At 42.7% G+C, this 16,056-nt stretch overlaps 1 long non-coding RNA gene across 3 annotated transcripts; it reads right to left on the bottom strand.

The window, feature by feature from the left end:
- Nucleotides 1–6,658: 6,658 nt before the first annotated feature.
- LOC142492012 (uncharacterized) lies at nt 6,659–13,919 on the bottom strand. 3 transcript variants are annotated; one of them, XR_012800662.1, is made up of 3 exons: nt 13,839–13,919; nt 11,980–12,483; nt 6,659–6,759 (listed from the first exon to the last, which is right to left on the bottom strand). It is a non-coding gene; the product is annotated as an uncharacterized LOC142492012 (long non-coding RNA). The 3 variants fall into 3 exon arrangements; XR_012800663.1 differs by lacking the exon at nt 13,839–13,919 and adding an exon at nt 13,711–13,819; XR_012800661.1 differs by lacking the exon at nt 13,839–13,919 and adding an exon at nt 13,558–13,686.
- Nucleotides 13,920–16,056: the final 2,137 nt, after the last annotated feature.

Below are 16,056 nucleotides of genomic sequence, written 5' to 3'. Positions count from 1 at the left end.
GCCTGGAAAGGATGGCGGACGTCACTGCTCCTGCTCATATACTGTAGAGCAAGCCTCCCCCCCCCAAATAAAAAAAAAGTATTGGCAGCGGGCCAACTCGAGTCAGGCCAATCAGAGAAGGGGATTTTTTTTTTCTCGCCTTGAGCAGGGGAAATTGAAAGAAGACCGCATGCGTTGCAGGGGCGGCCATTACGGGTCGCCACCGGGCCAAATCAAATCACTCCTGGCGAGCGGGCGACCGGATTTGTCGAGCACTGGTCATACCTATATATTTAAGTTTACAGGGACAGGTGAGACAGTAAATGACTCCTTTAGATTTACAATTTAAAGTATAGCCAATATTGTAGGTTTTAGTGTTGTCACTATTGGAAAATCTGTCAGTCTGTGTCATACATCTACAGGCCGAACAATTACTGCATTTCGAGAAGCCTTTTTTCCTAATGATAAGGAAAGTCTCACTGGTGTGGGGAGTGTAATGGCTATGTACCAGACGGTCTTGTAAGTTAGGTGAACGGCGACTTGTTAAATTAACCCTGTCACCTAGTGTATCCCTAAGTTACTCATCGGTACATAAAACAGGCCAGTGTTTTTGGAGAATGGATTTAAGTTCTCCCCATCTGTCATTGTAAGGTCCAATAAAGCGAATTTTGGAATCTGTCGTTTTCTTTTTTGGATGTAACAATGTTGTACGTTCATTTATTACACTGTGTTGGTACCCTTCATGGAAATTTTTTCTACTATATCCTCTAGATTTGAACCTCTTTTTCATCTCAGCTGCCCTACGTACAAAACATTCCTCTGTAGAACAATTGCATTTTAACCTAATAAATTCACTACGAGGAATGCCCTTAATCTGATGCTGCTAGTGGAAGCTGGGAGCGTGTAAAATAGAATTAGTAGAAGTCGACTTCCTGAAGATATCAGTCCCCACATTGCCACTGGCATCAATAGAGATCTGAAGATCCAAAAAATCAATCGATTTGGGGCTACATCTGTAGGTAAGTCGAATATTGTGTTCATTGTGGTTGAGCACATCAATGAAACTCCTAAACTCAGCGGCAGTGCCCTGCCATAGGATAAGAATGTCATCGATGTATCTCAACCACAACAGAACATGCGAGGTCAAATGGATATTGAAAATTGTGCCCTTGTATTCTCCAACGTCTTAGCGTGAAAATACACCGTCTGGACAACTCCAACCTCCGGAGGATTTACCCCACTCTTATAGCGCTGATGACCTGGGAAAACAAAATGGCGGACGAGCTCGGGAGAAGACAGTAATTGAGTCAGACAACCAGTGAAGCTTTGTCAAAAACTGTTCTCTCATTTATTGAAGGTCTACAGCCAGGTTATATAGCAAACTTGAGCATAGAAAAAACACAGATATGAGAACATACTTCCCCTTTTACTTCACAGTCTGTCTATCTCAGCAAAATGACAGTTAGACAGTTTATGGTCTGGGAAAGGGGCTCAATACCAAGTTAGGAGGCCGTTAAGGAAATGGCAGTATGTTGTGAAATGCATTGTTGTGTAACTTATGCCCAGTATGGCTGAAGACAAGTTCCTGTTTTCTACAGGGCAAAATAAGTCTGAATAAGTCTGAACAAACACAGTTCAGCTAGAGATAAGTAGGTGACAGGTCAGGTCACATTCTCAGACCTGCCTGCACAGCACAATTAAATATGGCATATGGCATGTGATTAGTTCCTGAGACTTAAACGTTAGTACAGAATAGTTATAGAAAAATGGTTAACCAGCAATCAAAATGGAGTCCCCCCTTATATGCACATTTACAATCCCCCCTTTTGTCATCACAAAATGACAATTAAACCCCTAGGATATGGGGGTCTCGTATTGGATTTGAATGTTATCATAATCCATCAAAGGTATCTGGACTCTAGTGGCAGTAGGTCCAGAGTTACGTATCATATTTGAGAAACTGTGAATGGGGGCATTAACGTCCAGTGATGCATATGCGTGATCAATGGACTTACCAAAAGGCATAATCATTTTACATAAAGATAAGCACATAAATTTGCAGCATGAAAAAATAATAACTAATACTACGATTATACTAGTGATTACTATCAGTCCCATAAGAAGTTTCCTTCCCAATTCTCCAATCCATGCACCTAACCCAAAAGTCCAATCAAACTGATCAATTCTCTCAGTAATGTCTGCGACAAGAGTTTTGATGTCAGCGACATGATTCTGCAATGATTTGGAGTGATCAGAGAGATTGAAACAACACATTCCCTGAAAATCTTGACATCCATGCTCATGTTTAAGCAAAAGATAATCTATTGTGGCGCGATTTTCCAAAATTGCTTTGCGTGTGTCTTGTAAATCTATCATTAGTTCTTCTAGGGCCTGGGAAGTGTGATTTAACCCCTTGGCTACAGCGCATGCCAGTTTGGCGAGAGTTCTTGCTGTATACACAGCCAATCCAGGAACTCCAACAAGGGAAGCTGCTAGACTTACAATTTCAGTGGTTGATAATAAATTTACATGTGGATCGCAATTTTCAGTAAGTGAAATAGTGGATCGCTTAATTTTGGTTTGATGTAAGCCAGGTTCTACAGAAAACATCATTAACCCTAACCTGGTGAGAGCACATGGCCCCCCTGAGATGTTTCCTGGTATGTAAGTGTAGGTAGTATTACCACAAGAAAACAACCATCCAACGGGAAGTTTAACAGGATAAAGATGACTTGGTGTGCTTACTGTGTGATTGCAACTCATAGTGTTATTGACGCTAGTACATGTGTCATCAGTTCGACTACACAATATTCTGGTCATGTTGGTGGAAACTGAGGGCGTCAATTTTACTTGTTTACATTTACCTATCTTTTCAGGATTACATGTCATTTGATAACATATGTCACCCTGTGTTATATTCTGGGTCTTAATTTGTGTCATGTTAAGCCATTTCTCACCAATACACTGGGGACAGTCACGACAATATTCATAAACAGAAAAATGCTTTCGCACATCATGATGTTCTGCTAAACTATCATTATTGCTTATGCTAAACACTTTTAACAAAATCTCTACTGGTGTGGGTACTGCTATTAAACAGCTTGTGAGTATGTCAGTTGTGCTGGTCATGTCGGTTAAACAGAAATGTGACATATTCAGTACCTCAACAGCCAAATGCTTCCAAATGTTAGTTTTGACTTCCGTTAGAAATGAAGCCATGCGTTTGGAGCGTGTGTAATGTTTTCCTGGCAAATTGTGAGAGTTAAACTGGACCTGTGGTGCATGGGTTTCGCTTTCATCTTGTTCTTTGGAGATGAGAGAAGAGAGTTCACCTTCTCCAGAGAAAACATAACTTTCAGGTGGACTGTGGTTAGGGCAGGTTATAGTGGTACTCTTGATACTAGTGATACTGAGTCCATTAACGTAGATGTAGCAAAAAGCGCATATTATGATTGTCAATACGGTCAAGAATAGACAAACGTGTATGCATCTGCGCCGATTCTTCTGAAATCGTGTCTCTGGTATTTGATGAATCTCGATTGTCGGCTCTACTCTTTCGTTGACTTGATACATGATGCGTGAATCCATGTAGACGAATCTTCAGTCACAAAACACCACTTCCCTTTCCCACCAGCCCAAAAATAAATTTGCATACGAGGGGGCACAAGTGGCCCCCATCACTGTCCCTCTTGTCTGCAGATAAAAACGATTCTTAAAAACAAAAAAGTTATGGTGTAAAATAAAGGACAAAAGTTGTAGGAGTAAATCAATGAGATTAGGGCTGAATTGTGACATTCTAAGGAAGAACTCAGCAGCAGATAAACCGTCTTTGTGGCTTATAGACGTGTACAGAGCTTCCACGTCACATGTGGCAATGATTGTATTTGCATCCACCGTGACACCATCGAGTCTGGATAGGACATCCATGGTGTCACGGAGATACAATGGCAATGCTTCAACCGCTGGACATAAATAGGGGTCCAGGAATTTACTAATAGGTTCACGTAAGCTACCGATACCGATACCGGCCACTATTGGCCTTCCTGGTGGATTAGTTAAGCTTTTATGTATCTTGGGTAATAAATAGAATGTAGCAGTCGTCGGATGTTTCGTGACCAGACTGTCTCTATTTTTCGATGTTATTGTACCCAAGGCACATGCTTCACTGAGAATTGTGTCAAGTTCAATTTTGAACTTGTCTGTCGGATCAGCAGCCAATTCCTTATAGCAAGTTCGGTCCCTTAACTGTTTGAAGGCTTCGCGTTCATACTGTGATTTAGGCCATACCACAACACTAGACACACACACACACACGCTAGAGAGGGTTCTGAAGAATTAAATGCTGAAATAATCTTGCACACACTAGTAGAAGGAAGCTAGGTAACAACGAATTATATGATTGCCGAAAATGCATGCACTTATAGAAGAATTAGTAATCTAATTAGATAACCTGTCCAAGATTTTCATCTAATTAAAAACAGAAAGAGAAATCATACACCTTAACTTACAATAGGTCATGGCAACATTATATATATATTTTTTTTTTAAAGTTATAAAAAAAAAAATCCCCATTGTGACCATCTACATTACTAGTGAATCAGAGCTAATCAAAAATGTACGGTGTTGGTTCAATAACAATAACCTAAAGAACAAAATGCTGCTGGCCAAGTGAGGTATCATCCAAGAAGCATTAATGAGCTAAACGTGCCTGCAGACTAACAATATTGGAGATAACTTGCTATCAGCTTCTGTATAACTTCTAGAAGAGAAACTTGTTCATCATGTGCCACTGCTGCACAGAGGGGGTTGTTTGATCCAATTAATATGCTACTATGTGCAGCCTACTATGGTCTTGCACTTATTTCGTTGTGCGATAGCTGAAGGTCTATAGGGAAACTTACACGCCTCCAGATTTCTTTCCACATTAATGGAAACCCCTATTATTTTATCAATAGGAAAAAAAAATTCCATCTGCAACAATGAGTCATCATCACCTACTGCAGCATAACAACAGGCTTCTCCATCTCAGCCTCTGCATCCCTTCAGAGGGAAAGGACCATCTCTTATTGACACACACACACACACACACACACACACACACACACACACACACACACACACACACACACACACACACACACACACACACACACACACACACACACTTGTTTTCTTCTTATTTGTATATGTAAAGCCTGTGACAATGTATAATTCTACATTCTACGCTGGCAATTGTTTGGTGCACCTGTTATAAAATCCTGGATTTTTTGGCCAACATAATGGCTGCTTCAGTCAGTGTAACTCAGCAGCTACAATGTATCCTTATATTACCAAGGTAACATTATCTATTGTTACAATTTACAGATCAAACTGCTGGGAACATTGGCAACAAATTATCACAAATCTTGCACTGCTTGGGAGGTGAGCTAAACTCGCTATAGAAAATCAAAGGATGTGTTAAAAACTCATTAAAAATGGTATTAAGAATTGAAAAATATTATTAGAACTGATTTATTTTAAAAATCCATATAAGATTTCACATCTTGCTGCTTTTACTTCCCGCCGAGCAGTCTGAAAAACAATTCACCATGAAATGTAGTGCTCGAAACTTTCCTACTGAATATATTATTGCAGAAGGGGTAATGAGAGGCTAGTTATTTAGAGCTAATTTAATTCAGACGTATAACAGGAAAACAGACTGAAAATGGAACATTAGTGCTTCTAAAAGGCTGGGCACAACAATTAAAAACAAGGATTCCTGTAAGGCAAGAAATCATCTAAATGAATGATTACATGATTAAGATTTAAAGAGGCAATCCAAACAGTACTTTAAATAAATAAATATATGGACACTTTCATTACCTTTATTGAAAACAAATTACCTAAATGAATGATTGATTGGTTCTCCCATGATTGATCAGCAAAATCCTGCTTCCCAGGGTTCACTAAACAGCTGCCTTTCAGTTTCAATCAATCCTTCAGTCCGTGTAACTCAGCAGCTACAATGTATCCTTTTATTACCAAGATAACATTATCTATTGTTACAGTTTACAGCTCAAACTGCTGGTGATATTGGTAACAAATGATCACACACAGGAAAGTGTTACAAAAAAATCTTGCACTGCTGGGGATGTGTGCTAAAACCCGCTATAGAAATCAAAGGATGCTCATTATATTAAAACTCACTAAAAATGGCATTAACAAGTGAATTCAAAAATAGTTTTTTAGTAAGCATAATTTAATACTAAAGAAATGTTTTTTTTTATTTTTTAACACAGGATATTGCATGGATTGCTCCATTGCAACAAAAAAATTGCAAGAAATTGAACTATACCTTTGTAGACTATACAATACAGTTGTGAAAAGCACATGATACAAAAAATGTCTGATTATTTTTCAACAATAATTTCTCTTTGTGAATACATATTGTATTTGTTAGTCATTTCTGACAAAAATGTTAACACACTGATAGAAAACTGCTGCAATGAAGTGGTAAGAAAGTAATACTGTAGAAGTAATTGCGCCCATCCTTACCAAAGTTGTAAATCTACATTTATTTTTGTGCTAACCATACCGGAGACCTTATCCCGTTCATTGTTTCACAGGTGTTCTCTTTCCCCCAATATCATAGCACAATATGAACAACAATTACTCCTCACCTCTGCTGGTGTTATCCCTGGCATTCGTATATCCAGTGTATAATCTGACGAGCCTGGAGACATTACAGGCCGTGTTGTTCCCAAGCAGTCATTGGAAAGAGATCTGGATGGTTCCTTATATCTTCAATAAAAAAAAAAAATGAAAAATAAACATTTTAAGTTTCTTTTTTTTATTCCATCATGAACTCTGTTCTACATGCCTACAAGTTACAGTAATGAGCTCTATTTTGTAACTACAAATCAAGTAATTAAGACATGTTCAATATCTTTTCTTCAGATATAAGTAGCAAACCGTACACATGCTGAGAAGACAACACATTTAGAAAGTGAAGTACAGTATTAGTTAGTAAAAAGGACTAAAACTGGAAATTCTAAGTGCATAGACAATGAAGGCTGTGAGCTGCGACAGAGGTAGAGGCTGTGATATAAGTAGATAATAGGACAGTATATAAAAGATAGCTGTATTTATTTATTTATCTTACTACAAATAAATCATTAAACCATCTTGGTAACGGGATCCAGAAGAATAGGAATAGGTTTGATTAGGCTCCTAAACCTAGACTAGAGGCAATATGACAGCTGCAAACAGTTCACACTCATTGATACTTTTTGTAATACGCAGTAAAGTTTGCAGCAGTATCTTTCACTTTCCAGAATGCTGTAGAAGAAGCTTGGACAGCCAAACTGTTCATTTTCAGCATGGAGCTCAATGGAATTAGAAAGACGCACACCAATGTTAGATTTGGGATTCTATGATGCTTTCACATCTTATAATTGTCTTGACTAATCATTGTAGATGATTTAATGCCTTATTAAAGTAATTAGTTATGCCAACATAGACATGAGTTGACCCCTTCACATCAGTTTAAACCCATTTTGTGATTTAATGATGAACCTAAAAGGAGCATGAGTAAAGATCTTGCATCATAAAACATTTTAATATGAGCACATGACTAGAATATTATTTACATAAGCATAATAAATAAAACAGAGCTGTTCATGGAACATCAGGATCTATCACAGGATGTCTGTCATTTATGTTTGTTCAAACAATACCTGCTTTCTGCATCTAAAGTAATCTTCTCTAGCATTTCTACTCCGGTTTTCATTTCCTGCTCATGTGTGTGTTTTTCCAATCTAATAAATCTGCCAGAACTTTTTTTTATAGAATGATAAATTATATATATAATGACATGCAAATTACACAGTAATATTGCCATTTGCTATATATATATTTTTTTTTTTTAAGGTACAGGGACAGAGAGAGGATTTGAAGTAAGCGTATGGTTGCTAGATCACGATGGACCAGTGAATCAGACAATTAAAGCAATTGCTTTATCTAAATAAACTGGTTTCTCAGTTTCTCAGGGGTACAGATATTTTCTATGCTAATATATGTAGAAATGGCATTAATAAATAAAACAATATTACAGAATTGCATTCTGCGCCAAATATGTTGGGAATTGAAATTCAATGTGTAAATATAAACTGGCAAGAAGTTTGCATTGTTGCATGAAATCTGTTGACATTAGGAACTCATGACCAACCAATTCTTAACTGGCATGCATTTGCGCAAATTTGTTGTAGATCATCTATACTCTCGATCTATTAATACACTGTACAAAATAGACATGAGTATAGTGGCTGTAAAAATAATACTTCCTTAAATAACAAAGCTTTTCAGAAATAATACAGGCCTTTGGAAGAGAAAGATGCATACGAAATGGAATAATCAGAGAATATTGTAGTGAATAATATATGTGCGTATAAATATTTAATGTAATAATTATAGAGACTGATACATTTATGTTTTCCTAGCAATCACAGCTCATTTTTAAACACCATCAGAGGACAAATGTATTCATGTAAATGTGCGGATTTCATCGTACAGAAGCACAGCAGTGAATACCCAACACCTTTATAATAATAATTTTTTTTTTAATATATATATATATATATATAGATGAAAAGAGAAAAAAGTAACCCGTATGGGAGCACTCAGGTATGCAAAAGATTAATATATTTATTTATTTGACACAATGCAAAAAGAATTGAATAAACAGTACATGATTAAAAACACTTAAAAAAGAGGCATTGACCCCTGTCACGGTTGCTACCCTAAAACACTAATAAGCAACACTAGGGAACGACATACATTGTCAACCCTATACATAAGTAGGATAGTGACTCAAACAAAACTGGGGTAAATCAGAATAAATCACAATAGGTTATTGGGTTCAAAAGGCACCTATACAAAGCTAAGGATGATTCACACTACACACCAGAAGGTGGACTGATCAAAGTATATATGACAATCACCAGGCATCACACATCTGCATGAGCATACAATGATTTGACCAATACTTTCAGCATAAATCCTATGTAGGAAAGGTAGTGAGATGGAATAAAGTCCCTAGGTGTGTAGAGTAATGGAGTTGGTAAAATAGCATATATAGAAAAATACCTAATGGACGCCTATTACATAACCTTGTGTTAATAGTCAGTACCCCTAATGCAAAAATGAAGGTCACAGTCCAGAAAAATGGTGTGCATAAGTGCTGGGTAGCATAGTTACGTGAGCCAATGGGTCAGGGGTCCTGCCTCGCACCCCCACTCCGACGCGTTTCGTCCAGAGACTTTGACTAGGAGTGGTGAGGGAACTAAAGCTGAATGCTGTTTATGTAGGGATGTTTTTCGCGCCAAAAACGGATGAGGGCGGCAGCAGCTGCAGGTGCTTAAAATAGATTACTGCTGATCTTCCGTGTCTGCGTGTCAGACTGGCACGCGAGTAGTGTGCGCATGTGCAGCTTGTAGATAATGGTTTCTATATATGTGTCTACTGCGCATGTGCTAAGTGCAGCGTCCCAGTATTTACGTCTGTATAATGATATGCAAGGCGTCGCTGCACCTTTTAGTGCGTGTCAGCTTGGACCGCACACCGCGCATGCGCGCTGAGTGTGTCTATTGATCCATGTACTGGCGGTCACAAAAATAGCTGGAAAAGTAGTGATGATGCCCATAATCACTTATCACATACTATTGAGGGGATTGATGTAACTAATGTCCACTAATATTTAGAAGAGCAGCAGATATAGTTTAAGACAAATCTGAGTAGTACCATAGAGAGAGGCACATGTATGGGAGCTGCAACAGCGCACCCTAATGGAGCGGAGGTATATTGAGTGCATATTTTTAAAGCACAATGAGCTATGTATCTTCAATATTTGTGTCAATTAGTGTAATACATCCAAAATTGTGCAATACAAACAGGGATTGAAAAACATTTGCAACATGTATCAATGTCCAATGAATAGTTATTGAATCCATAATATCCAACTTGTTAATCCCATAAGTCCAGGAATGTGCCAGGTGTATTTGGTCCAGGTATATCCAGAATCGAAATTTTTGTGGCATCTGCGGTTACGGCATCTCCATGCTGCACCGATCCGCGGATGCGGTCCACCGCTGCGTGGTACACGGACCATGCAGAGACCCTCCTGCACAAGCATTGGGAATCAGGACGATGCACTCCAAATATCATGGCCGATCTGGCCCCTGGTCAGGAAAATCTCCAGCTTGAGCCTTGCACGTGCATGCAGTATCTAAAAGATTAGACAAAATACATGCAGTAAGTGCACTCATCAGAATAGTTGTAGATTATTTAGCTGTAAACAGACAAAGTTAGAGCAGTTGTATATTACAGGAACATGGCATAGCCAATATAGTCGTTCAGACCTTTCGGAATCATTGAGTTGATTTGTGTAATCCACCTGGTCTCTTTTTTTAGGAGAGCTTTTTCCAGGTCGCCTCCACGTATGCCAAGGGAGACTTTGTCAAGCGCAAAGGCCCTAAGTGACGTAGTGTCCGCCGCATGTTTGTTCAAAAAATGCCTGGCGACACTTGTGATTTTTTTGAAGCCATCAAGGTCCCTTTGCGCATTTTTGATGTTCCTGACATGTTCCAAGACCCGAAATCTAAATTCTCGTGTAGTCATGCCTACATACCAGTATGGTAAATCACAGGGGCAAAGTATACAGTAGATCACCCCTTTAGATTTACAATTGAGTGTGGAACGAATTGTGTAGACATGGGTCTTTTGACTATTTGTGAATGTTAGTCTATTTTCCATGTGTTTGCAGGCTGAGCATTTGGAGCATTTGGCAAATCCTATGCGTGGGGTAACAGACAAAAATGTTTTGTCGACATGAGGGATGTAATGACTATTGACCAAGGTATCTTTAAAATTAGGTGCCCGACGGCTTGTCATGGTGACTTGTTTGCCCAGGGCTTGTACCAGGTCAGAGTCTGTCATCAACACCCCCCAATGTCGCTGTAACGCCCCGCGTAGTAATGGCCATTGCTGATTGTAAGACCCCACAAAGCGGATCTCTTTTTTATCTCTTGTCTTTAACTTGGGTCGTAAAAGGGAAGTGCGGGTTTTGCTCAGGCTGTTACGGTACCCTCTCTCTACCATAGTCTTGCTATAGCCTCTTTGTAAAAATCTTGATTTCATTTCCCTTGATCTTAAGTCAAAGTCATGACTTAACGAGACATTTCTCTTCAGTCTCAGAAATTCGCTTGTGGGGATACCTTTCACTTGGTGGTGGGGATGGAAGCTTTTGGCATGCAAGATCGAGTTTGTGGCGGTATGTTTCCGAAAAATGTCAGTGCATAGCACTCCACCCTCGCCAATACTGATTGTCAAGTCCAGAAACTCAATTTTCGTGGGACTCGACTGAAATGTCAGTCTAATGTTTAGATCGTTGTGGTTGAGGGCACCAATAAACGCACTGAATCCACTAGCATTACCTCGCCAGAGGACAAGCACGTCATCGATGTACCTCAACCACAGCAAGACGTGCTGTGTATGCACTTGGTTCTCATCAGTAAAAACCACCTCTCTCTCCCACCAGCCCATCTATATTATTCACAACCCGTGAGCACCGCCATACCTTACTTATGTAAATCAAACAGGATATCACTTTGGCCTATGGTGGCATAATTACTGCATAAGTAGATGCGAGGTTTTCTTTCCCCATCCCTCCCCCCTGTTTTTCCCCCGTTATTTGAATATATATATATATATATATATATATATATATATATATATATATATATATATATATATATACACATATATATATATATATATATATACACATATATATATACATACACACACACATACATACACACATACACACACAAATTAAGAAAAAAATCAATATCACAAAAAAGACTTGAGGACAAAACAATTACATCTGTGTGTCAAATAAAGTGGACTACTTAAAAAAAAAAATCTATATCTATATCCACTCACATAAGCTTAAACTTTCCTCACCTCTTAAAGACAGATCTAGGGCTCCTGAAACAGTAACAGCTGTCTTGGAAAATAAGAAATAGTAGGATCAAGCTGCTAATGAGGCTGGCCATGTTCACCCTGCTGTTCCTTGCCTTATTACGGTGGCAAATAAAAGGCAGCGTTGTAATCCTGGCAATTAGGCTGCTGTATCAGCCCACTACTTCATTACTGCGAGCCCCACAGGCATCCTACAGCTGTTGTCAGCCCATCCGTCTTCAGGAGGTGAAGCGCTGGAAGGTGGACGATGCAACGCTGGGATCTAGGATTTGCTGGAAAGAAACATCCTCCTGATTGAACACAGTTTTTTCTTTAGGCTAACGTTGTACTTCCGTGCGGGAAAGATGTTCCAGCACAGTGCAAGTTGAGATGCTTGACTCCCCCCCCCCCCCCGCAAGGGGCTTGCACCCTGGTGCTCTGCAACTACAAGTTACAGATCACTCACAATTACCCAGCATCATGCCAACACCCGTCTTCAGTGAGAACCTGTGAAAAGAGGCAGATAATGGATGACTAACACATTACAACATTAGTCCTCAGCAAATCCCTGTTGAGGGTTCTCAGTGCATTTGTTTTCTAAGCCCAACCCAATTGACAAACTCATATGCTCTAGTACAGTGATATAAAGCTTCCTCCTGTCACACACACACGTCTGTTCTCTGGTTTGCATCCAATGTATTATTTGACTGTTTTAACATTACAGGTAAATATAAATCAAAGAAATTCTGCAATAGTGTCGTTTAGTTGAATTATCTGACACTACAGTGAACTTCTGCAATGCACTATTGCCACACAAAAGAACAATTACCCAAACTTTAGGACTGAAATTACCAATACGGTCACTAATGGCTGCACGTTTTCATTTCACAAAAGACTAGGTTTGTCACATAATAGTGCCACCAAAAGAGGAAGTTGGTTCTGTGGTTCAGCATTAAAGCTACAATCACGGGTCATGAGAAGTCAGATGAAAACACACAAGTGACCAATGCCACATGTAAAACCTCCAAAGCTTCCAAATCCATTTAAGTGAATTAAGATCTTGAACAATCTGAGAAATTCCCTACTATGTCGTCATATTCTCTCCTCGCTGTCACTTTATACACAAACAATCCACCAATCCAAATGGGGATGGATCTCAAGCCATTGGATGAAACTACTACCATTATGTTGTGATGGCATCAGCAACCATGACACAAGAGGAACTGGGATATGTTAAAAGTGGGGGTCAGCAGCACAGAGATTAAGACAGTTTAGAAAATACCTGTCAAGAACCGAGGAATCAGCCTACTTACAATACCCACCTACAACATGCCACAGGATCAAAATCATGTCAATCACATCAACATAGCAAAGCTAAACCACAGTTTTGGTACATTAGTCTTCTAACTAAATTAACACATTCACTACCAGAGAGGCAAGACACGCACACATTACCCCGCTGGCAGCGAAAGAGTCAACACAAGAAGTCCTTCCAATGCATTTGATTCCTTTTCCAGAACATTACACACCACTGAAAGTAAATACATATGTATGCACATCCACTATCAAAGTAAATCAAACCTTGAAGACAGAAGGATGAATTCAACCGATTAAAAGATCTTCCTGGCAGCTTGCTAGTGTCAACATGCTGCAAACCTACAGTCAGTGGCTGGACCGAGACTACAGAGCGCCAGCCAGTGTGACCACCAGAATTTTTACGCATCACACACACACCAGTAAAGAGCTTCGCTGCTCCTATGCAAAGCAACTCAGAGAGGCTAGGACCGAACCCTGACCCAGGAGCTGCCGGCACCCGCGCGCAACAGAGCCCAAAATGCACACCGCGCTGCTTCTGGAGTTACTTTGGGAGTGGGTGCTTCCAGGGGACGGGAACCACCTCTCCAGCCTCCGGATCTGATTTTGTGCTCGCTGCGGGTCTACGTGCAGGCAGACAAGGAAACAGCGGGGAGAGGAGACTACAACTCCCAGCAACACTTGCGCGAGGGAAAAAATAAATAAAAAAAAAACGATTCAAAAATGTTAAAACTTTATTTTTAGGACAGTAAGATTTTAAGTGAATGAGATTTGTAGTGCTAGCTGGGAAATTAATATTACGTTTACCCCTTTACTGTAGGGTGCATGTATTTTCACATTTGCTGCAGCTCACAATGTAATGAAGCGTCCATGGACCAAATAAGTAACATTTTGGGGGTTCTAGACCAAGTGAGACTTAATGGAATTTATATTTTACTAGCTGAGAGACCCGGCGTTGCCCGGGATGTAAATACGTAATAGGTATTATTATTTATAAATGGTGGAACAATAGGTGACTATTTGTTGTAAAGGTTGGATAATAATGTTGAAAAGAAAGATGGAAGAAAATGTAATACGATGTTGTAAAAAAATGGTTTATTGTAAACACACCACAGTACAATGTATATTTTGGTGACATAAGTGATGTAAAAATGTGAGGCGTGTGTCCTGCTAGGGTGTGAGCGTGTGTGAGGCGGCGGGTGGGTGTTCAGTACGGGTGGCGCGTGGGTAGTGAGTGGTGGCTGTGGGTTGGGGTCCTGCTAGGGTGTGAGGCGGCGGGTGTGTGGCGAGTGCGGGTGACAGCTGGTCAGTGATATTGTTGCGTAGGGTCAGAATGCGGCAGGTGTGTGTCGAGTGTGTGGGGTGTCTGTTGAAGGCGTGCGGCGGGTGGGGGGAGGTGGTGGGAAGGGGGAGGAGGGGGGAGGTGGTGGGAAGGGGGAGGAGGGGGGAGGTGGTGGGAAGGGGGAGGAGGGGTGAGGTGGTGGGAAGGGGGGGGAGTTGGTGGGAAGGGGGAGGAGGGGGAAGGTGGTGGGAAGGGGGGGAAGGGGGAGGTGGTGGGAAGGGGGGGATGGGGGAGGTGGTGGGAAGGGGGGGAGGTGGTGGGATAAGGGGGGGGAGGTGGTGGGAAGGGGGAGGCGGTGGGAAGGGGGAGGGGAGGCGGTGGGAAGGGGGAGGGGAGGCGGTGGGAAAGGGGGGGGAGGCAGTGGGAAGGGGGGGGGAGGCGGTGGGAAGGGGGGGGGGAGGCGGTGGGAAGGGGGGGGGGGAGGCGGTGGGAAGGGGGGGAGGCGGTGGGAAGGGGGGGGGAGGCGGTGGGAAGGGGGGGGGGAGGCGGTGGGAAGGGGGAGGGGAGGCGGTGGGAAGGGGGGGGAGGCGGTGGGAAGGGGGGGGAGGTGGTGGGAAGGGGGGGGGAGGTGGTGGGAAGGGGGTGGGAAGGGGGGGAGGCAATGGGAAGGGGGTTGGAAGGGGGGAGGGAAGGGGGTGGGAAGGGGGAGGCGGTGGGAAGGGGGAGGGAAGGGGGTGGGAAGGGGGGAGGCGGTGGGAAGGGGGGGGGCAGTGGACAGGAGGGGGGGCAGTGGACAGGAGGGGGGGGCAGTGGACAGGAGGGGGGGGCAGTGGACAGGAGGGGGGGGCAGTGGAAAGGAGGGGGGGGCAGTGGACAGGAGGGGGGGGGCAGTGGACAGGAGGGGGGGGGCAGTGGACAGGAGGGGGGGCAGTGGACAGGAGGGGGGGCAGTGGACAGGAGGGGGGGGCAGTGGACAGGAGGGGGGGGCAGTGGACAGGAGGGGGGGCAGTGGACAGGAGGGGGGGGCAGTGGACAGGAGGGGGGGGGCAGTGGACAGGAGGGGGGGGCAGTGGACAGGAGGGGGGGCAGTGGACAGGAGGGGGGGGGCAGTGGACAGGAGGGGGGGCAGTGGACAGGAGGGGGGGCAGTGGACAGGAGGGGGGGGCAGTGGACAGGAGGGGTGGCAGTGGACAGGAGGGGGGGCAGTGGACAGGAGGGCGGGGGGCAGTGGACCGGAGGGGGGTGGCAGTGGACAGGAGGGGGGGGCAGTGGACAGGAGGGGGGGGGCAGTGGACAGGAGGGGGAGGGGGCAGTGGACAGGAGGGGGGGCAGTGGACAGGAGGGGGGGGCAGTGGACAGGAGGGGGGGGGCAGTGGACAGGAGGGGGGGGGGCAGTGGACAGGAGGGGGGGGCAGTGGACAGGAGGGGGGGCAGTGGACAGGAGGGGGGAGGGGGTGGCAGTGGACAGGAGAGGGGGGCAGTGG

The sequence above is a fragment of the Ascaphus truei genome, chromosome 4 (genome assembly GCF_040206685.1).
Source record: "Ascaphus truei isolate aAscTru1 chromosome 4, aAscTru1.hap1, whole genome shotgun sequence".
NCBI classification, from domain to species: Eukaryota; Metazoa; Chordata; class Amphibia; order Anura; family Ascaphidae; genus Ascaphus; species Ascaphus truei.
Note: the sequence above shows the minus strand (reverse complement) of the source record. Positions and strands in the feature narration are given on the sequence as shown.